Raw genomic sequence first — 23,555 nt, 5'->3', positions numbered from 1 at the left:
ATCACTTCTCGGCCTTTTGGCTAAGATCCAGTGTAGTAAGACTAAATGAAATGCTACACGTGAATGTGCTTATTTGTGTTAGTGTGCGTGTCTTTAACTTTGCTAAAAAATAAAGCTGATTTTTAAATAGTCCTACCTGTGGACTTTGGGAAAAATCCTATCCCTGGGCCTGATCCTGTGTGATTCCAATCTAGGAAAGCTGAAGTGAGACTCGGGAAACTTTTCACTAAGAGCTCAAGAAATGTGGAAGCAGACACTCCACAGACAATTCTTTGGAAAATGTCACTCAGACCTCGAAAATATGCAAAGTATTACAAGAATGTGTAGCTTTTTTGGAAACAGCCCATAGTTTTTCAAATTCTTTTTGATGCCTCATACCCAAAAAAGTTTAAAAATTGCTGTTCTCTGCTTCCTGCCGGCCTGCCTGCCTTCCAAGAATAATTGAGATTCCATCTGTTATTCAAGGTCAGATGTGGACTAAATACTTTATAAACCTCGTTATGTGATACAGACTAGAAAGCACTGGCTAAGCTTCCATCCCATCGCTCAGTCTATTCCCATGGTGAATACTGGAGCATTTTTTACCTGCATTGTATTGGATGTAAACAGAATGGCTTGAAAAACTTAATGAGAATTCATCAGCACCCACTATGATGCTGGCCAACTCTGTAGTTAAATTTTATTCAGTTGTTCAGTTATTCACTTGAAAACAATGTAGTCAACTGATGGTATTTTTAATGGTCTAACAGTCCAGCTAGAAAAGTTTAATGCAAATACGCTGACAATTTTTTACCTCTAGTCATTTTAGTAATTGTATGGTACAAACCAGCCTTCCTCCAGTTTTCTCAGCCCTTTAAAAGTTGATTTTGTCTTTTTAAGATATCACTAGAACTTATGAGGTCTGATTTGGATTAAACTAGAAAATAAAATGTGATTTTACCAAAATGGAAGGTATTAACTTAAAAAAAAAAGATTTATTTATTTACTTGAAAGTACGAGTTACACAGAGAGAGACGGAGAGGCAGAGAGAGAGAGAGAGGTCTTCCATCCTCTGTTTCATTCTACAATTGGCTGCAGCTGCCAGAGCTGCGCCAATCCGAAGCCAGGAGCCAGGAGCTTCCTCCAGGTCTCCCACATGGGTGCAGGGGCCCAAGGACTTGGGCCATCTTCTACTGCTTTCCCAGGCCACAGCAGAGAGCTGGATCGCAAGTGGAGCAGCTGGGGCTTGAACCAGTGCCCATATGGGATGCCAGCACTGCAGGTGGTGGCTTTACCCACTACACCACAGTGTAGACCGCAATGTTTATTTTTACTTATTTGAAAGGTAGAGTGTGCATGGGGGAGAGAGAAAGAGATCTACCAACTGGTTCACTCTCAAACGCCAACAAAAGCCAGGGCTGGATCAAGCCAAAGCCAGGAGTCCGCAGCTCCATTCAGGTGAGTGGCAGGGACTTGAGTCATCACCCATCGCCTCTTATGATGCACATTAGCAGGAAGCTGGATCGGAAGCAGAGTAGCCAGGACTCACAGTAGCCGATGCAATATGGCATGCAGGCATTCTAAGCAGCAGCTGAACCCCTTATACCACTTCACCCACCCTGGAAAATATCTCTATTTTCCAGATTACAAAACTGGTGCACAAAGTTACATAACTGTATGTGGATAGGCATTGGTTTGAGCTCTTCAGTCTGGCACCAAAATCTATCCTCTTGACTGCTTTCGCGGGGCCAGTTATCACAGGACAGCCACCTAAACAATCACATCAGTATCCAAGGGTTCCACAGCCTTAGGTTCAGCCAACCACAGATTGAAAATATACTTTCTGGGGCCAGCGCTGTGGCACAGTGGGTTAACGCCCTGGCTGGGGCGCCGGCATCCCATATTAGCACCAGTTCAAGACCCAGCTGCTCTATTTCTGATCCAGCTCTCTGCTACGGCCTGGGAAAGCAGTAAGAAGATGGCCCAAGTCCTTGGGCTCCTGCACCCATGTGGGAGATCCGGAAGGAGCTCCTAGCTCCTAGCTTCAGATCGGCACAGCTCTGGCCGTTGTGGCCAATTGGGGAGTGAACCAGTGGATGGAAGACCTCTGTCTGTCTGTCTGTCTCTCTCTCTCTCTCTCTCTCTGTATAACTCTGTCTTTCAAATAAATAAATAAATCTTTTATAAAAAAAGAAAATATACTTTCCACTGTGTCTGGACTGAACAAGTACAGACTTCGTTTCTTGCCATTTTCCCCTAAGCAATGCAGTATAACAGCTATTTGCATGGCATTGACATGGTTTGAGATACTACAAATAGTCCAGGGATGATTTAAAGTGTATGGGAAGATGTGTTTAGGTTATATGCAGCTGCTATACCATTTTATATAAGGCTTAAACATCCAAGTATTTGATCAAGACCTGGAACCAGTCTCCATTGAATAATGAAGAATACAGATTTTAATGATACATTTTAAAAGAAACATATCGCTAACGATTTTTTTTCCATTGGAACAGTTTATCAACCAGCATCTTGTGTTACCCTCATGTTTCAGAGAACACATTTTCTGAAACTGTGACATAAGTAATGTTAGGAAATTTCCATTTCAATCATTCCTCTTTGGTTATGGTTCCTTCTCTCAGCTCTTTCTGAATTTAGGTGCCTCTCTTCAGCTGTATGTCTTTGAAGACGTACTATTGGAGACACTTTCATGTAATCTTCTGGGTACCCAATATGGTTTCTTAACAGGCCTGCTCCAGTTAAATGCTTATTCTTTAAGTTTCTGAACAATTTGCTTTTTCTTTTTAAAGATTTATTTATTTTATTTGAAAGGTAAAGTTATGGAGAGGCAGAGGCAGAGAGAGAGAGAGAGAGAGAGAGAGAGAGAGAGAAGCCTTCCATCTGCTATTCACTCCCCAAATGGCCACAGTGGCCGGAGCTATGCTGATCCTAAGCCAGGAGCCAGAAGCTTCTCCCAGGTTTCCCACGTGGGTGGGTGCAGGGGCTCGAGGACTTGGGCCATCTTCTACTGCTTTCCCAGGCTATAGCAGAGAGCTGGATCGGAAGTAGAGCAGCCGGGACTAGAACCAGCGTCCATGTGGAATGCAGGTGCTACAGGCAGTGGCTTTACTATGCCACAGCACCAGCCCCTGAACAATTTTCTAATGAAAATGTAAGTAGAGTCTGTCACCAACATACATTTCATGGAAAAAAAATGTTAAACAGGTTACCTCATTGCAAAAGTGTCCTGTGAAATCTAAATTTTCCAACAATTTGATAACTTTTATAACAGCCATAGAGTTTGTTACCATTCTTTGACATCCTTGAACTGATATTTCTATTCTAGTTCTCTCACATGATTTTATCTTACTGTAAATGTTTTTTACACTTGAATGATTACTTGTTTATATTTTGTAACAAAATATGCATATAAATTTCATTTCCTTAATAAATGCTGTGAATATTCAAATATTCTATTCTTTTAATTATTAGTAGTAAATTGGCAAATAACAAAGTTATAATTCTTAAACAGAGAAGATTGCATTCTTACTGCATTTCCCAATGACATAGCTAGATTCAGTTTACCCCTGTGGATGAAGATCACTCATTGCAAGACTGAGACAGGGTGAATATTAATATCTTTTCTTTGTTTTTATAGCAGAAATGCTAGGAAACCATATTTACCTAAATAAGTACAGGAGAATGAGATGAATTTTGTAACAGCATTATGACTTTTTTCCAAAATATGTTTTAAAAATCACTGTCTTCTAACATCAAAAATTAGACTAATATCCAGCATGTAAAAAATTGTTAAAAGAAGTTAGTATTGGGGCTGGCATTGCGGCACAATGGGTTACGTAGCCACCTACAACAAACGGCATCCCATATGAGTAACTGATCAAGACCCAGCTGCTCCATTTCCGATCCAGCTCCCTGGATCCAGCTAATGTGTGGGAAAGCAGCAGAAGATGGCTCAAATCCTTGGGTTTCTTACCCACGAGGGAGACCCAGATGAAACTCCTGTCTCCTGGCTTCAGTCTGACACAGCCCTGGCTGTTGTGGCCATCTGGGGAGTGAATGAGTGGATACAGGATCTCTTTCTGTATCTTTCTTTACCCATTCATCCACTTATGGGCACTTAGGCTGATTCCATATATCTTGGTTATTGTGAAAAATGCTATCATGAACATAGGAGTGTAGATATCTTTTCAATTTACTGATTTCAATTTTTTTGGGCATATACTCTGAAATGGGTTCACTGGTTAGTCTCTTTCAAAAAAAAAAAAAAAAAGGTGTGTGTGTGGGGGAGTTGTCCTGGTGTTGTGGTGTGACAGGTTAAGGTATTGCTTGAGACACCAGCACTCTATGAAGTGTGGGTTCGAGTCCCAGCTGCTCTGCTTATGATGCAACGTCTTGCTAATGCACTTGGGAAGGCAGGGAATGATGGCCCAAGTGTTTGGGCCCCTGTCACCCACTTGGGAGACCTGGATGTATGTACTGACCCCTGGCTGCAGCTTGTCTCAGACCTGGTTGTTGTGGCCATTTGGGGAGTGAACAATTGGATGGAAGATTCTCTCTCTTTGTGTGTGTGTGTGTGTGTGTCCCTCTTTCTTTGATACTCTGCCTTTCAAATAAATCAAGAAATAAATGTTAAAAAAAAAAAAGCTTGGAGGGGCTCGATTTGGGATTACTTCGTCAAATTTTTAAAAGTTGAGTTGAACTATTAGAAATTCATTGACATTTAGATTAATTTTGGCATATTTCATATCCTTTCCATATCAAATCTTCTCATCCAGGAACCCAGTAAGTCTCTCCATTTATGCAAGCCTTGTTTCTTATCACACAATAAAGTTTCACAAATTATTTATGTATTTTATTTATTTGAAAGGCAAAGTGGGCCGGCGCCACAGCTCAAGGCGCCGGCACCCCGGGTTCTAGTCCCTGTCGGGGCGCCGGATTCTGTCCCGGTCGCTCCTCTTCCAGTCCAGCTCTCTGCTATGGCCCGGGAAGGCAGTGGAGGATGGCCCAGGTCCTTGGGCCCTGCACCCGCATGGGAGACCAGGATAAGCACCTGGCTCCTGCCTTCGGATCAGCGCAGCACGCCAACCGCAGTGGCCATTGGGGGGGTGAACCAACGGAAAAAGGAAGACCTTTCTCTCTGTCTCTCTCACTGTCCACTCTGCCTGTCAAAAATAATAATAATAATAAAATTAAATTAAATTAAAAAAGAAAGGCAAAGTGACAGAGAGAGAGAGAGACAGAGCTCCATTTCCTATCTACTGGTTTGCTCCCCAAATACCTGCAATAGCTAGAGGTGGGCCAGGCCAAAGGCTGGAGGTAGGAACTCAGTTTGGGTCCCTCCCATGGGTGGCAGGGACCCAGCAACTTGAGCCATCCCCCGCCACCTCCCAGGGTGCGCATCACCAGGAAGCTGGAACTGGGAGTGGAGACTCGAATGCAGACAATTCAGTAGGTGGGAGGCAGGTGTCCCAAGCCACATCTTAACTACATGAAATGCCTGCCCTTCCCCAATGAAGTGTGATGGTTGTCTTTTTATAGTTTTTTAAAGTACTATAAGATATAGTCACATTCCTTCTTTCTTCTCCCTTTCTCCCTTCCTCTGTTGTCTCGTCACCCCGGATTGTAAACTCTTGCAGAGTTGGGAGTGGAGTGTCCTTATCGTTGCCCCAGTGTCTAAGGACTAGACTGGTTGCCAAGGGAAGAAATACTCACCAGATAAATAAATGAATGAAAGACTTGATTCATAAACTAGAAATTTAACAGGAGAAACCAGGAGTTGTGCCAGGAAAGGCCCAAGAATTACAGTTCCCCAAAGATGGGTGACAGATTGTAGCTTGCTGACACCACTTGGCAGGAATTTGTCCTGACCCCTGCGAGGCTTGGACTACAACTTGGTGAACAGAGCTCCTGGGGAGTCTGGGAAGCACCCGATTGTGTGTTGCCTGTCCTGTCCTGTGGGCTTCCCTGTTACTTGGTTCCCAAAGGAGGCTGAGAGGAGACCTCTAGGAACCATGGGAACTTCAAGCCCGAACCCTGAGTTGAGCCTCCGCCCTCCCTCGGGAGCAGGTGTCCTTCAGCAGAGTGCCACTGCTTTTCTCCCTCTGTGCTGGAATTCACGCCACCCTTCTCCCACTTCCGTGCGCAGTGGCAGAAGCCAACACACGTCCTCAGGGTTCCCGGGAAGACCTCATTCCTCCCTGCCTCGCGATACTCACAGCCTGAAGCCGTCAGGATTAGTCCTGTTATCCTTTGTCCTTATATACAGCAACACTGCTGGGATCCATGAGCTCCCATGGCACCCGCTGCCTCTCTACTCCAATCCCCCTATGGCCCTGCAACCTTCTTCTCTTCCCTTTCCACCCCTCCGTATTCTGACAGCACTCCCCTTCTGCTCACATTGTGCCTCGTCTGTCAGCAGCCCGGTCCCTGCACCTGCTCAAGCCACTGCATGGATCTTCACGGCGTGGCTGCACCCGAAACCAGAATCCCCTAGATCACGTGTCCCCTGCAGCCCTCTCTAGAGGTGGCCCTTCCCTCTGCTCCCTCCCACCTGACACTGGGACTGGAGGTGAGATGGAGCTTCCCCTTGCCCCTCATTGCCACTTCCAGTCACTCCTCCTACCAAAAATTCCTGGCCTTGGCCCTCATGTCACCAGGTCATACTACCTGCTAGCCTCATTGTCACCTGTTCTCATTTTTCAAAGGCTTTAGAGATGGTGTATGGTTGCTTTCTCCAACAGAACTCCTAGCATAATTCTAAAAATTGTTTTAAAGAAAATATTTATTTATTTGAAAGCTGGAGTGACAGACAGAGGGAGAGACAGAAAGAGATCTTCCATCTGCTGGTTCCCTCTTCAAGTGGCCACATTGATCAAGGCTGGGCCAGGCTGAAGCCGAGAGCCAGCAACTCCATCCTAGTCTCCCACAGGAGTGGCAGGGATGCAAGGACTTGAGCCATATTGTGCTGCCTTCCCAGGTGCGTCAGCAGGGAGCAGGATAGGAAGTGGAGCAGCTGGGACTTGAACTGGTGCTGCAGGATGGAATGTTGGTGCCACAGGCTGAACCTGCTCTGCCTCAGTGCTGGCTCCGGTTCAGAGCCATTGCAATATCCACTTTGGTCATCATCTCCAGATGTCCTCTCTCCGGTTCAGAGCCATTGCAATATCCACTTTGGTCATCATCTCCAGATGTCCTCTCTCCGGTTCAGAGCCATTGCAATATCCACTTTGGTCATCATCTCCAGATGTCCTCTCTCCGGTTCAGAGCCATTGCAATATCCACTTTGGTCATCATCTCCAGATGTCCTCTCCGGTTCAGAGCCATTGCAATATCCACTTTGGTCATCATCTCCAGATGTCCTCGCCTCAGTTCCTTGACCGCCTTTCTCCTGGGAGTTCGTCTTTCACCCTCCCTAAGTCGCTCACTGTGAGACCATACCTCAGACCTGACATAATCAGTATAGTCACCCACATTCTCCCTCTCTTTCTTTAAAGATTTATTTATTTACTTATTTGAAAGTCAGAGTTACACACAGAGAGGAGAGACAGAGAGAAAGGTCCTCCATCCGCTGGTTCACTCCCCATTTGGCTGCAACGGCTGGAGCTGCACCGATCTGAAGCCAGGAGCCAGGAGCTTCCTCCAGGTCTCCCACACGCGTGCAGGGGCCCAAGCACTTGGGCCACTTCTACTGCTTTCCCAGGCCATAGCAGAGAGCTGGATCAGAAGTAGAGCAGCCGGGACTTGAACCGGCACCCATATGAGATGCTGGCACTGCGTGCGGCAGCTTCACCCGCTACCCCCAGTGCTGGCCCCAAACAATCACGTTCTCAGTATCTAGCTCCTCTCTCCTACCCCACCCCAGCCATCCTCTGGCTCCGCCGAGACCCACAGTCCCTCGGCTCTACCACTTTGGCTGTTCCTCTTTCTCCCCAGATCCCCTCAGTCCTCACTGTGCACTATGAAGCCCTCGATCAAGTTTCATTTCCTCCCTTGGAGAGAGTTCTAATTGTCCATGAACGTCCATCTTCCTTGGGCCAGCATTTGGCGCAGCAGTTGAGCTGTTGCTTGGGACACCCCCACCACATATCAGAGTGCCTTGGTTCAAGTCCCCAGCTGCACTTTGCGATTTCGGCTTCCAGGGAGGCAGCAATGATGGCTCAAGTACTTGGTTCCCTGCCACCCTGGGAGACCTGGAAGGGATCTCTCTGCACTGCCAGCTTCAACCTGGCTAATGGCGGGCGTTCGAGGAGTGAACCAGCAGACGGAAGATCCTTGTCTGCCTGTCTCTCTGCCTTTCAAATTCAGTAAGCATTCTTAATCCATCTTTTCCTTCTCCTAAAGTAATAGGATTATAGCTAAGCACGTGGCTGACCATGCGTATTACATGGGCTTTCTTGCATTTAAGGGTGGCCACTGGGCTGAAAGTTCGTGCATGGACTATAAACCATAGTAATGAGTAAACCTGCAGACGGGGCTCTTGGCAGGGCAGTGCTTCTCCCCAAGCATTGCTTCTGCCTCCTGGTACAGGATGTGCCTGCATCCCGTTTTCTGTGGCTCAGACGAGAAAAATGCCCTAGGACATGAAGGAGAGACAAGAGAGAAGGGCTGTCAGTCCCTAAATTGTTGTTTGAAGCTGTGACCGAATGACCTAGAACGGTCACGTCTGATTGTTGCTTGAAATAGAAGCAAACGTCTACCTTAAGTCACAGAACTAATGTTGGTGGCTCTGTTACAGCAACCTGGCTCGGTGCTCAGTAATACAACTCTCAATGCCCTTGGTTCTCTCACTGGCCAAGACTCACCTGGCAACATCATGACCCTGCTAAAACTCGGCCTTCTCCTCCCCTGCATCCATTCATGGAGTCTGGCAGACATAAACCCTTGATGACTCGTCACACTCTAGTTTCTAAAGTCCGGAGGCATTTAATGCTGCCAGGCAGTCACACCATATCTCTGTGGAACCGTCCGTCTCCCGCCATCCCAGGCAAGCCGCCCTTCACTGTTCCTAACTAACAGTCCTGCACTTTATTGCGTTGAAGGACTGAAAGCTTCAGAAGAGAATTTCAAGAAGCTCATTTCTGGGGCCAGCGCCGTGGTGCAGTAGGTTAATCCTCTGCCTGTGGTGCTGGCATCCCATATGGGCGCTGGGTTCGAGACCCGGCTGCTCCTCTTCCAATCCAGCTCTCTGCTATGGCCTAGGAGAGCAGTAGAAGTTGGCTGAAGTGCTTGGGCCCCTGCACCACGTGGGAGACCCAGAAGAAACTCCTGGCTTCTGGCTTCGGATCAACACAGTTCTGGCCATTGTGGCCATTTGGAGAGTGAACCAACGGAAGGAAGACCTTTCTCTCTGTCTCTCCCTCTCACTGTCTGTAACTCTACCTGTCAAATAAATAAAATCTTAGAACGGTGCCTCCGTGGGCACCGTCCCTGTCCTTACTGTGAGTAAATGGTCCACACTCCATTCTGAGACCAACTCTCCCACACTGGCATCTGATCACATCCCTGCTCACCTGGTTCAAACGTGTTGCCCCACGTTCTCCCCTCCCTTCTCCCCAACTTGATCAAATTTTCTTTCTCTACCTGTTTTTTTCCAGTAGCTTTCCATGTGTTGTGATTTCTTCCATCTTGAAAATTAGGAAAAAACTGACGGTTTCTTAGTCCTTCATGTGTTGCTAAGAATATTGAGACTGAGTGACTTAGAAGAGCAGAGAATTGTTTTGCCTCCCAGTTCTGGAAGCTGGGAAGTCCGAGAGCATGGCACCGGCTTGCAGCATCAGTTGCTTCAAGTCTTGGCAGACAAGTGGCAAAGCAGGACAAGAAAGGGCCTTCAACTGAGGGAAGGACAAGGGGTTGCACCTGCTGTGTAACAGCCCACTTTCTTTTTTTTTTAAAGATTTTATTTATTTTATTTGAGAGGTAGAGTTACAGACAGTGAGAGGGAGAGACAGAGATAGAGGTCTTGTTTCTGTTGGTTCACTCCCCAAATGGCCACAACAGCTAGAGCTGAGCTTATCCAAAGCCAGAGGCCAGGTGCTTCTTCCTGGTCTCCCATGTGGGTGCAGGTACCCAAGCACTTGGGCCATCTTCTACTGCTTTCCCAGGCCACGGCAGAGAGCTGGATTGGAAGTGGAGCAGCCAGGGCTAGAACAGGCGCCCATATGGGATGCCAGCACCACAGGCAGAGGATTAACCTACTATACCACAGTGCTGGCCCCAACAACCCACTTGCACCATAGATAACTCACCCACCCACATTCGAGAGAAGCACTAATCCTTCCTAATGACCTAATTACTCTCAAAGGTCCCAAATGCCCCAAACCCACCACCACCACCACCACCACCACCACAATCAAATTTCAGCTTGAGTTTTGGAGAGGACAAACCATTTTCAGAGCACAGCATCCGCTTTCAAGTTCCCGTCCCTTTCCCCTCTCACCTCATCTCTCTGCTCCTATTTACACCCTGGAAAGAGATGTCTATAGTTCTTGATTTTAGCTTCTTCCTTCTTATTTTTTGGGTTTTCAAATTTTTTTTTTTAATTTAAAGCATACACAAAAGTAGAGCCATGGGGTAATGAATCTCCTTATATCATTACTCAGTTTCAACAATTATAAATATTTTGCCTGTTTACTTCATTCATCTGCCTTCTGTAACTTTTCTGGAATATTTTAAAACAAATACCAGATCTCAGTTAATTTTATCTATAAATGTGCCAGTACGTGTCTCTAACAGATAATGACTTTCATCTGCTTCTTTTCCAAAAATTTCTTTTTTTTTTCTTTTTTTTTTTTTTGAAAAGCGAATGACACAGACAGAAGGAGTGACAGAGAGAAAGAGATGGGGAGAGAGAGAGACCTTCCATCTGTTGATTCACTCTCCAAATGGCTGCAACAGCCAGGGCTGGGCCAAGCTGCAGCCAGGAGCCAGGACCTCCATCCTGGTCTCCCACATGGATGGCAAGGACCCAGGCCCTTGAGCCATGTCCCGCTGCTTTGCCAGCGGCACTAGCAGGCCTCTGCTGAGCCGGCACTCCTCCGAGGGATACTGGCATGCAAGGGACATGCTGCAGCACCGTGATGCCATCCCCAAGATAATGACTTTTAAAAATGCCAGTTACGTATGCGTCAATTTTTTAAAGCATTAAAAAAAAAAAAAGCTGGAGTAGATGTTTGGCCTAGTAGTTAATTAGGATGCTCACATCCACAGCAGAGTGCCTGAGTTTAACTTCCTGGCTCCAGCTCCTGATTCCATCGTCCTGCTAATGTGTACCCTGGAAGGCGGCAATGATGCTCAGATACTTGGGTTCCTGCCACCCACCTCTAGATTGTCTCAAAAACTTTTTTTTTTTATGATAGGCATGCCCTAATCAGGCTCTGAGAACGCTGTATTTGGCTGACGTGTTTCCTAAGTCTTTTCTAATCTTTAACAGTTTGCATCTCACTTTTTGCATCCCATTTGAATGTTAAAAACAAGAGTGTCAAATTGTTAAATCAACAACAGGAGTCACTGTGTACTTACGTCTCATGTGGGATCTGTCCTTAATGTGTTGTCCAATGTGCAGTGATGCTATAACTAGTACTGAAACAATATTTTTACACTTTGTGTGTCTATGTGGGTGCAAACTGATGAAATCTTTACTTAGCATATACTGAATCGATCTTCTGTATATAAAGATAATTGGAAATGAAAAAAAAAACTGGTGTTAAATTGGAAATTGCATACAAAATTAATCAATATTAAAAAAATATCATGTAGGATCTCTATCTTTAATGTGCTGTACACTGTTATTTAATGCTATAACTAGTACTCCAACAGTATTTTTTCACTTTGTGTTGCTATGTGGGGGCAAACTGTTGAAATCTTTACTTAATATATACTAAACTGATCTTCTGTATATAAAGAGAATTGAAAATGAATCTTGATGTGAATGGAAGGGGAGAGCGAGAGGGAAAGGGGAGGGTTGTGGGTGGGAGGGAAGTTATAGGGGGGAAAGCCATTGTAATCCATAAGCTGTACTTTGGAAATTTATATTTATTAAATAAAAGTTAAAAAAAAAACAAACAAAACAAACAAACAAAAATATCTTTTTTCGTGTGGAAGTACCCACACTCTGGACTTGGCCACTTGCATCCTTGTTCCTCTCTCTGCTGTCTTTCCTGTAAACTGTAGTTATATGTAGGTAGAGGCCTCCTCTCTGTAATTGATTCCAGGCACATTTCCACCCCGGCTGCTGCTCTAATGCTGAATGTCTCGTCCAGTTTACTAATGAACGACATTGCTAGGTCTGTTGGTCCGTTTTCGGCTCTCGTCTCCCTGGACGCCCAGTAGTATTTGACACAGTGGACCACTTCCCTCTGCTTGGGGGATTTCCTTCTACAGCTCCTAGGACACCACCCTTCATTTGTTTTACCTTATTTGTTTGCTCCTTCTCAGTCAATCCTGATCTCCCCTCTTTAGAATTCCCGAATCTAAATGTTGGAACACTCTAGCACTGCTTCTTAGTTCCCGGCTCTTCTCTAGCTGGGCTAACTCCACTGGGGACCTCGTTAGTTCTCTGGTCTTAATTAGAATTCTTACCTGTTGATTTCCTAACTTTTAGCCTCCAAGAAGTCCCCATCCACAGACACTGTTTGCTATATCCGTTTGAGCACCCAGGAAGCGTCCCAAATGGATCGTGTCTGTAATGTTGCACCTGACCGCCCTCCACATCTCCCAGTCTTCATTTCAATGGCAGTGACTCTGTCTTAACAGCTTTGCAGGACGGAAATCTCAGAATCATTCTTGATTCTTTCTTTTTCTCGACTCCAACCCTTTAGCAAATCCAAGTGTCCGAACCCTCAGAATACACCCATGAGCTCCTCATTTATCACCACCTCTGCTCCTCCCGTCTTGAAATCCAGTCCACTGTCTTCCTTTGCCTCATACCAGAACCACCTAACTACGCCCTGCCCCACTCCTCTGTTCTTATCACGCAGGTTAAAAATGTAGGTCACCAGGGCCACTCCTCGGCTCAGAACACCCCAGTGGTTTCCCTGTTTCCTTAGAGTAAAAGCCTTACAGCACCCTACGTGTCCTGTTCAGTGTCCTGTTCAGGCATATCTCCCAGGATTCTCCCCTCGCTTACTCCCCTCCAGCCACACGGGCCTTCTTGCTGTTTCTAGCACATGCCTTGCACTCTACTCACCTCGGGCCTTAGCACTTGGTGTTCTGCCCTGACTGCCCTTCCCCGGCTTGATCCCTCACCTCCTTCAGGTTTTGCCTTGTCACAGAGTTCTTTCCTGAGCACTTTAAAACTCTATGTCCCTAGAAGTAGAAATGATGGGTCCTGGGGCCGGCGCTGTGGTGCCATTGGTTAAGCCGCTGCCTACAGTACCAGCATCGCATATGGGCTCTGGTTTGAGTCCCAGCTCCTCCTGCTGTGATCCAGCTCCCTGCTAATGCACCTGGCAAAGCAGTGGAAGATGGCCCAAGTCCTTGGGACCCTGTACCTATGTGTGAGACCCAGAAGAAGTTCCTGGCTGTTGGCTTCAACCTGGCCCAGTCCTGGCCATTGCAGCCATTTGGGGAGTGAAACAACAGATGGAAGATCTCTCTCTCCTCTCTCTCTCTCTCTCTCTCTCTCTCACTCTGTAACCCTGCCTTTCAAATAAATAAAATAAATCCTAAAGGAAAAAAGAAATGATGTGATGATGTGTCACAATGCATAGTATTTGTGCTTTGACAAGTATTGCCAAATAATAATATATGAGTATGTTTTTCCCCCTTGGCCCAGCCAACTGAGGTTAATTTTTTATGATTAAGTATTCAAGATGTTTATTTATCTATTTTAAAAAATTTATTTGAAATAGAGATCTGGACGCACTGGCTCACTTTCCAAATGCCTGCAAGCCAGGAGCCTGGGACTTAATCTAGTCTCCAGTGTGTGTGGCAGGGACACAAGCAAGGGAACTGTACCTGAACTCTTTGAATTTTGACACAAATGTTTGGGTATAATTTTTTATTGCATTAAAATTATTTATGTATTTGAGAGAGGGAGAGAGAGAGAGAGCACATGCTCTCATGTACTCCTTCACTCCTTAAATGCCCTCAGAATCTGAGGGGCCAAAGCAGGGAGTCATGAACTCAATCCAGGCCTTCCACGTGGGTGGCAAGAAACCAGCTACTTGATCTATCACTGTTATAGCACAGCCTAAAACTGTTCGGAGGAACACTATATATAACATCCAAAACTGAGTCCACTTGCCCAATGCCCAGCCGACACCAGCTCAAAGTGGAAGAAAGTGGGTATTCTTTGCAAAGCACGGAGCAAGGAGCTGGGGAACTAACTAGTCCTTCATTCCCAGGCTCCCTGAGGCACCAGGGGTCCAGGTTCTTCTAGACTGAAGTTGGGGTGCGGAGGTGTGTATTCAGCTCCTGTCCAGGTCTCCAGTTGGTCTGGTGTGCTCAACGCTTTCCTTTGGTTGGGGAGATCATGTTCTCTCGGGAATTTTGATGACAGCAAAATGTTGGCTCCAGTCAGGTGGTAATTACTTCTTGCTCAGGGTCTGGGGTTCCTGGAAAAGAACCCCCCGAGGCCAGATCAGACAGCAGGATGCTCTCTATGGGGGAGATAAATGACCTCTTGAGTCTTGTGATCAGGGACCCTGCAGGGTTGGCTGCACAACAGCCTCGGTTGAATGAGTTGATTTAAGTAAACGCAGGATGGGGAAGCTTTAAGCTAAGGAATGGAGGCCAGGAGACAGGGGCCACCATGACTTCTGCCTCAGAGGCGCTGAGCAGGGTCTTTGGTTTCTCACCCCTGCCTTCAAGGGTCTGCATTAGCCTAGAAAACTGGAGTCAAGAACTGGTGCTGAGACTCACACCGGGCACTCCAATGTGGGGCACGGGCTCTAACCACTAGGCTTCACATCTACGCCGGTTTTCATTTTGTTCAAAGATTTATTTATATATTTGAAGGTGGAAATACAGTGAGACAAGGAGAGAGAGTTAGAGTAGGAGAAAGGGAGAGAACAGGAGAGAGAGAGAGAAATCTTCCATGCAGGGGTTCACACCCTAAATGGCTGCAACAGCTGGAGTTGGGCTGGTCCTAAGTCAGGAGCCAGGAGCTTCTTCCGGGTCTCCCACAGAAGTGCAGGGGCCCAAGGACTTGGGCCATCTTCTACTGCCTTCCCAGGTGCATTAGCAGGGAGCTGGATTGGAAGTGGAGCAGCTGGTGCCCACAATGGGTGCTGGCACTGCAGGCAGAGGCTTAACCTCTACCCCACAGCACTGGCCCCATCATTTCTTATGAGGGAGTCTGAATATCAGTTTAAGAGCCATTTGTATTTCCATTTGTTTTTTTTTTTTTTGAGATTTATTTATGTATTTGAAAGTCAGATAGGCAGAGAGAGAGGAAGATCTTCCATGTGCTAGTTCACTTTTCAAATGGCCACAATGGACAGCGCTGCACCAGGATGAAGCCCAGAGACAGGAGCTTTACCCAGGTCTCCCATGTGGGTAGCTGGGGCCCAAACACTTGGGACCTTTTCTGCTGCTTTTCCTAGGTGTATTAACAGGGAGCTGGATCAAACGTGGAACAACCAGGACATGAATCAGAGCACGCGTGAGATGCCAGTGGCATTGCAGGCAGAGGCTATACCTGTTATGCCACAATGCCAGTCTCTTGTATTTCTATTTCTGAATACTGTATGTTCCTTGTTTTTTTTTGTTTGTTTGTTTGTTTTTGTTTTTGTTTTTGTTTTTGACAGGCAGAGTGGACAGTGAGAGAGAGAGACAGAGAGAAAGGTCTTCCTTTGCCATTGGTTCACCCTCCAATGGCCACCGTGGCCGGTGCACCACGCTTATCCGAAGGCAGGAGCCAGGTGCTTCTCCTGGTTTCCCATGGGGTGCAGGGCCCAAGCACTTGGGCCATCCTCCACTGCACTCCCGGGCCACTCTGGCCTGGAAGAGGGGCAACCAGGACAGAATCCGGCGCCCTGACTGGGACTAGAACCTGGTGTGCCGGCGCCGCAGGTTGAGGATTAGCCTGTTGAGCCGCGGTGACGGCCCTGTATGTTCCTTTTTAAAAACATTTATATCTTTCTGGCCGGCGCCATAGCTTAACAGGCTAATCCTCTGCCTTGCGGCGCCGGCACACCAAGTTCTAGTCCCAGTCAGGGCGCTGGATTCTATCCCGATTGCCCCCCTTCCAATCCAGCTCTCTGCTATGGCCCGGGAAGGCAGTGGAGGATGGCCCAAGTCCTTGGGCCCTGCACCCGCATGGGAGACCAGGAAAAGAACCTGGCTCCTGGCACGATATGCCGGCTGCAGCAGCCATTGGAGGGTGAACCAACGGCAAAGGAAGACCTTTCTCTTTGTCTCTCTCTCACTATCCACTCTGCCTGTCAAAAAAAAAAAAAAAAGTTAAAAAAAAATTTATATCTTTCATCTAGTTGGAATTCACTTTGGTATAAGTTATAAGGTATACAAGAAGTTTTCAAAAGCTTCATGGAAAATGCATAGTATGAAGAAAGTATGCATGGATTCCAAACCTTTTTTGCACAAAAGTAAATTTCTCTGTCCATTTTCTGTGAACTTCTTGAAGGACCTTCATACTCCCAATTTTACCTTTTTTTTTTTTTTTTTTTTTTTCAGATGGCTACCCATTCGTCCCAACGTCCCTTGTTGTGTATTCCTTGGCTTTTTCACTGACAGCAAATGCCGCCTGCCAGGTTCTTAGGCAGAGTTTAATGGCTGTGAGCTGAAGCTGAGGCAACAGTGTGTTTTGCTTTGTGAAACCTCTGTTGGCAGAGTCAAGCATGCCATTGGGAGCTGCAAACTGGTCCAACCTGTACCATGGTGAAAGCCCACACCCAGGACGTGCCTGTGTAACATCTCCAGATCTAGCTGAGATGTTGCGAGCACATGATTCTTGCATAGCTACTTCTTCCACCCCACGCACATTCTCTCCAATGATGTCAAAGCGTGCCAGGCAACAGTCACATGGTTTGTTTTACAAACTGCATCCATTTGAGGGAAGACCGGATCTTAACATTTGCAAGTCATTTTGAAATATGGCTAAGAAAAGTGCTCTTGAAATCGTCATGTTGTCATTTAGATTTCAACCACGTTATTGAGCATTTTAGGCTTAATGGAATTTTCTTTAAATTAGCATAAACTTATCTATCTATGCTCACCTAGCTGTGAAACTGAGCCACTGGGTGTGGATGACGAGGCTGAAGCATTGGGGGATTGATGAAATTTTCAGAATCGGTGATATCATAAGGCCATTAAAGGAGGTTTGCCTGGCATCTATGTTGTAAGATGGTTTTTAAATGAGGACACAAATCTATTGTCAATGGTAATTATATTGATAATGGCGATGGTAAAATACTGCACAATCCTGCAGAGCTCTCTGAAATAAGATCTGAATCATCAAACATAATTATAGGAAGTACAATTTAACTTTTAAGGCTGCTTGGCAATATTACGTAATGGGAATACTTTGTAGTTAGTGGTTTTGTTCAAGAAGCATGCAAAGTGAATTTTCTCTCTGTTCTACTTTTTATTTGAATGACTTTGAGCAAGTTACCTAACTCCTGTAAGCCTTAATTTTTCTCCTCTGTAAAATGTTGACAGTAATAGTTCTTACAATTACAAGGATTCATGAAAAAAAAACCCACCTGAAGCACAAATTCTATGACATTTCCCCCAGCTGTTCAGAGAAGGTCAAAAAGCCTAACGATACATTTATTGGGGCAGTGTAAGTTAGCACAACCATCGCATAAAACAGTTTGGCAATGCCTATCAGAGTTAGAAGTGCATATACATACTTTTTGGTCAGCAGCTGTTCTTATTAGAATTTAGATACTGTATCTGGCATCCCATGTTGGAATGCCGGTCTGAGTCCTGCCTACTTTGGCTCTGATCCAGTTTCTGGCCAATGTACCTGGGAAAACAGCAGAAAATGGCCCAAGTATTTGGGCTCCTGCCACTCACATGGGAGATCCGAATGGAGTTTCTGGCTGGTGGCTTCTGCCTGGCCCAGGCCCAGCCATTGTGTCCATTTGGGGAGGGAACCAGAGAATGGTAGCTCATGCTCGCTCTCTCTCTCTCTCTCTCTCTCTCATTCTGCCTTTCAAATAAATAAATCTTTAAAAAATAATAAAGGAAAAGGAAATTTTTTTAAAGAGGTGATTTTATTATTCTACTTTTATTTATTTATTTATTTATTTATTTATTTATTTTTGACAGGCAGAGTGGATAGTGAGAGAGAGAGACAGAGACAAAGGTCTTCCTTTGCCTTTGGTTCACCCTCCAATGGCCGCTGCGGCCAGCGCATCTCGCTGATCCGAAGCCAGGAGCCAGGTGCTTATCCTGGGTCCCACACGGGTGCAGGGCCCAAGGACTTGGGCCATCCTCCACTGCACTCCCAGGCCATAGCAGAGAGCTGGCCTGGAAGAGGGGCCACCGGGACAGAATCCGGTGCCCCAACTGGGACTAGAACCCGGTGTGCCGGCGCTGCAAGGCGGAGGATTAGCCTGTTAAGCCACGGCACTGGCTGAAATTTTTGTTTTATAATGGTAGATATTGCCAAGGTATTTGGCAAATTACAAGAAGCAAAGTGTTAAACAGTGAAGAACAGTGGGATGTGGATAATACATACACATATTTATATAATCGTAGATATGCTCAATAAGCACCCCTCCCCACATTCAGGAAGCATTGATTCTTTTCAAAACTGGAATTTGTGTGGCTTGGTGTTCAGGAAGGTTTTTCACCGTATATTCCTTTTCATCTTTTTTTTTTTTTTTCTTAAAGGGTCCATTTGTTTATTTGAAAGGCAGTGTGACAGAAATACTGAGAGATCTTCCATCCTCTGATTCACTCTCCAAATGCCTACAGCAGCCAGGGCTGGGTCAGGCCAAAGCCAGGAGCCCAGAACTCCATCCAGGTCTCCCACGTGGGTTCAGGGACCCAAGAACTCGGGTCATCTTCCACTGCCTTGCCAGGCGCATTTGCAAGGAGCCGGATCGGAAGTGGAGCAGAACTCGAACCAGTCCTGGTGTCCCTAACTGTGCCACAACACCAGGCCCCTCCTTTTCAACTTTTGATTTTTAAATGCAGATCTGTTTATGTCAACCCTGCTGAAAATCCTACCTCGGCTTACTATTGCTTTGGGAGACCATCCTAAATCCTCAACACGGAACAAAAGTCCTGTCAATCCATGAGCCCTGACAGACCCTCTCTGTAGTAAACCCTTCTGTCAGAGACACCAGTCTGTGCCTCGCGTATTTCTTCCTTTTGACTTCACTATCTGCCCAGAATTGGAGAAATTCACGGAGTTGCAAAAAGGTTGGCACCAGCTCTCGACTAGCCTTTTTCACTCCTTGCAAAATAATAAGGAGGAAATCTTGTTACCGTTTCCATTTTCTATGGAAAATGTTTCAGCTGCCATGTTAAGATCTTATAGCAGAGGCTACCAAAGGAAGAAAAGCCTACTGTGTCCTGAAGTTGGATGAAAGCCAGATCACACAAGGATGGGACAACTCCACTGTTAATGTTAGAAAGGCTCCAGGGCCCTTTTTATGTCACAGTGCTTTTTGCAACTATTTGAATCTATAGAGGTTGTTAGGTTATATCTGTCTAGTGCATGGCCAAGTGGCTTTAAAATCATATAGGGTAACTTTCGTAACTTCTCTGGCCCTTACTGGTCTGATAAGTAAAATGGGAGAATAAGGTTACCTACACTACAAACGTACTTGAGAACTAAATAGAAAAGGCATGTGACGTACTTAGCACAGAGCCTGGCACCTGGTCATGATCCAAAGGTACTAGCTTTGTTTGTGATAGTCGCAAATAATTTTAAGGAAGTCTTTTTAGGCTAACGTCAGCTTAGGAATGCTGAGGATCTGAACAAGTTTATCACTGGTTTTGTTCTATCAGATAACGGTAAATACATGTTTTGCAACCGAAGACGGTTGAAAGCAGGCATAGGCATTTGGGCTAGCAACTAAGACACCAGGTGGGATTCCTGTATCCCATACCAGAGGGTCTCGGCTTGATCCTGGCTCCAACTCCAGCTTCTGATTCTAGTTTCCTGCTAAGGTGGACCCTGGTGGGGGAGAAGTGATGGCTCAAGTGATTGGGTTCCTATCTCTCATATGGAAGACCTGGATTGAATTCCTGGCTCCTGGTTTGGCCTGGCCCACTCCCAACTATTGTGGGCATTTGGAGAGTGACCTAGCATACGGGAGCTCTTTCTGTGTCTCTCAAATTTATTTATTTATTAAAAAGATTTTATTATTTGTCTGAGAGGTAGAGTTACAGACAGTGAGAGGAAGAGACAGAGAGAAAGGCTTCCGTCCATTGGTTCACTCCCCAAATGGCCACAGTGGCCATAACTGCGCCGATCTGAAGCCAGGAACCAGGAGCTCCTTCCCACACAGGTTCAGGGGCTCAAGGACTTGGGCCATCTTCCACTACTTTCCCAGGCCATAGCAGAGAGCTGGATTGGAAGAGGAGCAGCCAGGACTAGAACTGGCACCCATATGGGATGCCAGCGCCATAGGCGGAGGATTAGCCTACTGTGCAACTGCGCCGGCCCCTCACAAATAAATTTTTAAAAATTTTAGCTATTATTCCTCAAAAAAGAAAATAATTGTATTACTCCTCAGAAGAATTACTCTAGCTTCTTATTACACGTAAGCCCTCCTGCCTTGTGCTATTGCTAACTGATAACCAGTATCCTCTTTTGCTCATGCTACTTCCAGCTCCTAGATGAATAATCTTACATTGAGAGACCTCAGGCACTAAATATGTGCAGTGTTCTTATCTGTGGACCGACCGCTGCTGGTGGCAGACTCTGCTGTCCCCTGGTGGTAGCTGCTGTCTCGTTGGTTCAGTATTTTAGCTTAGAAAACCTACAAGAATCCTTAGGTGGTTTGAGCCTGAGCGGTATTCTTGCATTCTGACTGTAACTGTTACTCTTGCGGTGGAAGGAGCACTTTTTCTATTTGGTACAAACCAGGGTCCTTGGTTATGAAGCTCTCCCACAAGCACTAGGCATCAACACCAGTGCTTCCTGTAGCATTATCATCTCTCTCCTTAAAGAGTAGCATTTAAAAAGACTTACTTGAAAGTCAAAATGAGAGAGACGTGACCTTCCCTTCACTGGCTCACTCCCCAGATGACTGCAATGGCTGGGGCTGGGCCAGACTGAAGCCAGGAGCCTGGAGTTCCACCCAGGTTTCCCATATAGTTCACAGGGCCCCCGGTACTTGGGCCATGTCCTGCTGCTCTCCCAGGCAGGTTAGCAGGAAGGTGGATCAGAGGCAGAGCAGCTGGCTCTCCAAGCATTGCTCCATTAAGGGGTGCCGGCCTCAGGAGCTGGGACTTCACCAACCACACGACCCTGTATTTACATGTTAATCTCTTGTTCAGGAGTTCTGCTTTTCTCATCAGAGCTTGACTCTACAGACAGAATTCCGGAACTTCTTCCTCCATCCCTGGTGTCCTTCCTGGTACCCAAATTTGACAAAAGGATTGGGTGTTCTCTCAAATGTGTCTTGGGTTCTAGCAAAGACTCCAGTGATCCGCAACCTATGCCGATGTAAAAGCATAAACTCAGATCGTGTGAAACATGAAGGGATCTTTGAAAAGTTCATGGGAGTTGCATATTATGAAAAAATTGTGAGTATGAGTGGATTTCAAAATTTTTTACATCAAAATAAACATCTTTTAATTCCACTTTTCCATGCATTTTTGAAGTATCCTTGTACAATTTTATTCTTCTATAACTTACCTTAAGTATAATTTTGTTTATACATACATTTTAAAAAAAGATTTATTTATTTGAAAGGCAGAGTTACAGAGAGGCAGAGACAGGGAGACACAGAGAGGTCTTCCATCTGCTGGTTCACTCCCCAAATGGCTGCAACGGCTGGAGCTGAGCTGATCCAAAGGCAGGAACCAGGAGCTTCCTCTGAGTCTCCCATGTGGGTGCAGGGGCCCAAGCACTTGAGCCATTTTTTAAAAAAAAATTTCATAGGTACAGCTTTAGGAATATAGTGGTTTTTTTCCCCCATACCCACCCTTCCACTTCCACTCCCATCCCACCTCCTACACCCTCTCCTATTCTATTCTTCATTAAGATTCATTTTTAATTAACTTTATATTCAGAAAACAACTCAATACTAAGTAAAGATTTCAGCAGTTTGCACACACACACAATGTAAAAAGTACTGTTTGAGAACAAGTTTTGCAGTTAACTCTCATAGTACAACTCATTCAGGACAGAGGTCCAACATGGGGAGTAAGTGCACAGTGACTCCTGTTGTTGATTTAACAATTGACACTCTTGTTTATGGCGTCAGTAATCACCCAAGGCTCTTGTCATGAGCTGCCAAAGCTATGGAAGACTTTTGTGACCACAAACCCTGTCAGTATTTAGACAAGGCCAAAAGCAAAGAGGAAGTTCTCTCCTCCTTGGGCCATCTTGTACTGCTTTCCCAGGCCATAACAGAGAGCCAGATCAGAAGAGGCGCAGCCAGGACTCGAACTGGTGCCCATATGGAATGCTGGCACTGCAGGTGGTTGCTTTACCCACAGCGCTAGCCCCCATAAATATTTTTGAAAGTTTATTTGTTTGAAAGGTAGAAAGGGAGAGAGGGAGAGAATGTTCTGGTTCGTTCCTTGAATGCCTGTAATATCCAGGGCTGGGTCAGGCAGAAGCCAGGAGCCAGGAGCCAGGAACTCCATCCAGGTCTTGCACATGGGTGACAGGTGCTGTCTCTCGGAGCATTAGCAGGAAGATGGATTGGGAATGGAGTAGCTTGACTTTGATAGGGGATACATTTGTCCCACTGGCCGGCTTCACCTGCTATGCTACAACTCCCGTCCCTTGAATTCAATTTTTACTGACCTATTTAAAAGGTTGTAATATGGGCCGGCGCCGTGGCTCAATAGGCTAATCCTCCACCTAGTGGCGCCGGCACACCAGGTTCTAGTCCTGGTCAGGGTGCTGCATTCTGTCCCGGTTGCCCCTCTTCCAGTCTAGCTCTCTGCTGTGGCCCGGGGAGGCAGTGGAGGATGGCCCAGGTCCTTGGGCCCTGCACCCGCATGGGAGATCAGGAGAGGCACCTGGCTCCTGGCTTCGGATCAGTGCGGTGCACTGGCTGCAGTGCACCGGCTGCGGTGGCCATTGGAGGGTGAACCAACGGCAAAGGAAGACCTTTCTCTCTGTCTCTCACTGTCCACTCTGCCTGTCAATAAATAAATAAATAAAAGGTTGTAATATGAATCCTAGTCAATTTCCAGTATCCTTCAATTCTCCCCCTGGAATTGGATTTCATTTCTAAATTTGAGGTCAAATATGGTGAGAAGATTTAGAATTGGAGACCTAAGGTTCCAATGTCATCTGTCTACAGAGGCATGAGAAACTCATCATTCTTTTTTTTTTTTTTTTAAGATTTATTTATTTATTTGAAAGAGTTACACAGAGAAGGAGAGGCAGAGAGAGAGAGAGAGAGAGAGGTCTTCCATTTGCTGGTTCACTCCACAATTGACCTCAACGGCTG

At 45.9% G+C, this 23,555-nt stretch overlaps 1 pseudogene; it reads left to right on the top strand.

Annotated features, from left to right (window-relative positions):
- LOC133766165 (U2 spliceosomal RNA) lies at positions 1–163 on the top strand (annotated as a pseudogene).
- Positions 164–23,555: the final 23,392 nt, after the last annotated feature.

Source organism: Lepus europaeus, chromosome 8 (assembly GCF_033115175.1).
Source record: "Lepus europaeus isolate LE1 chromosome 8, mLepTim1.pri, whole genome shotgun sequence".
Classification (NCBI taxonomy): Eukaryota; Metazoa; Chordata; class Mammalia; order Lagomorpha; family Leporidae; genus Lepus; species Lepus europaeus.
Note: the sequence above shows the minus strand (reverse complement) of the source record. Positions and strands in the feature narration are given on the sequence as shown.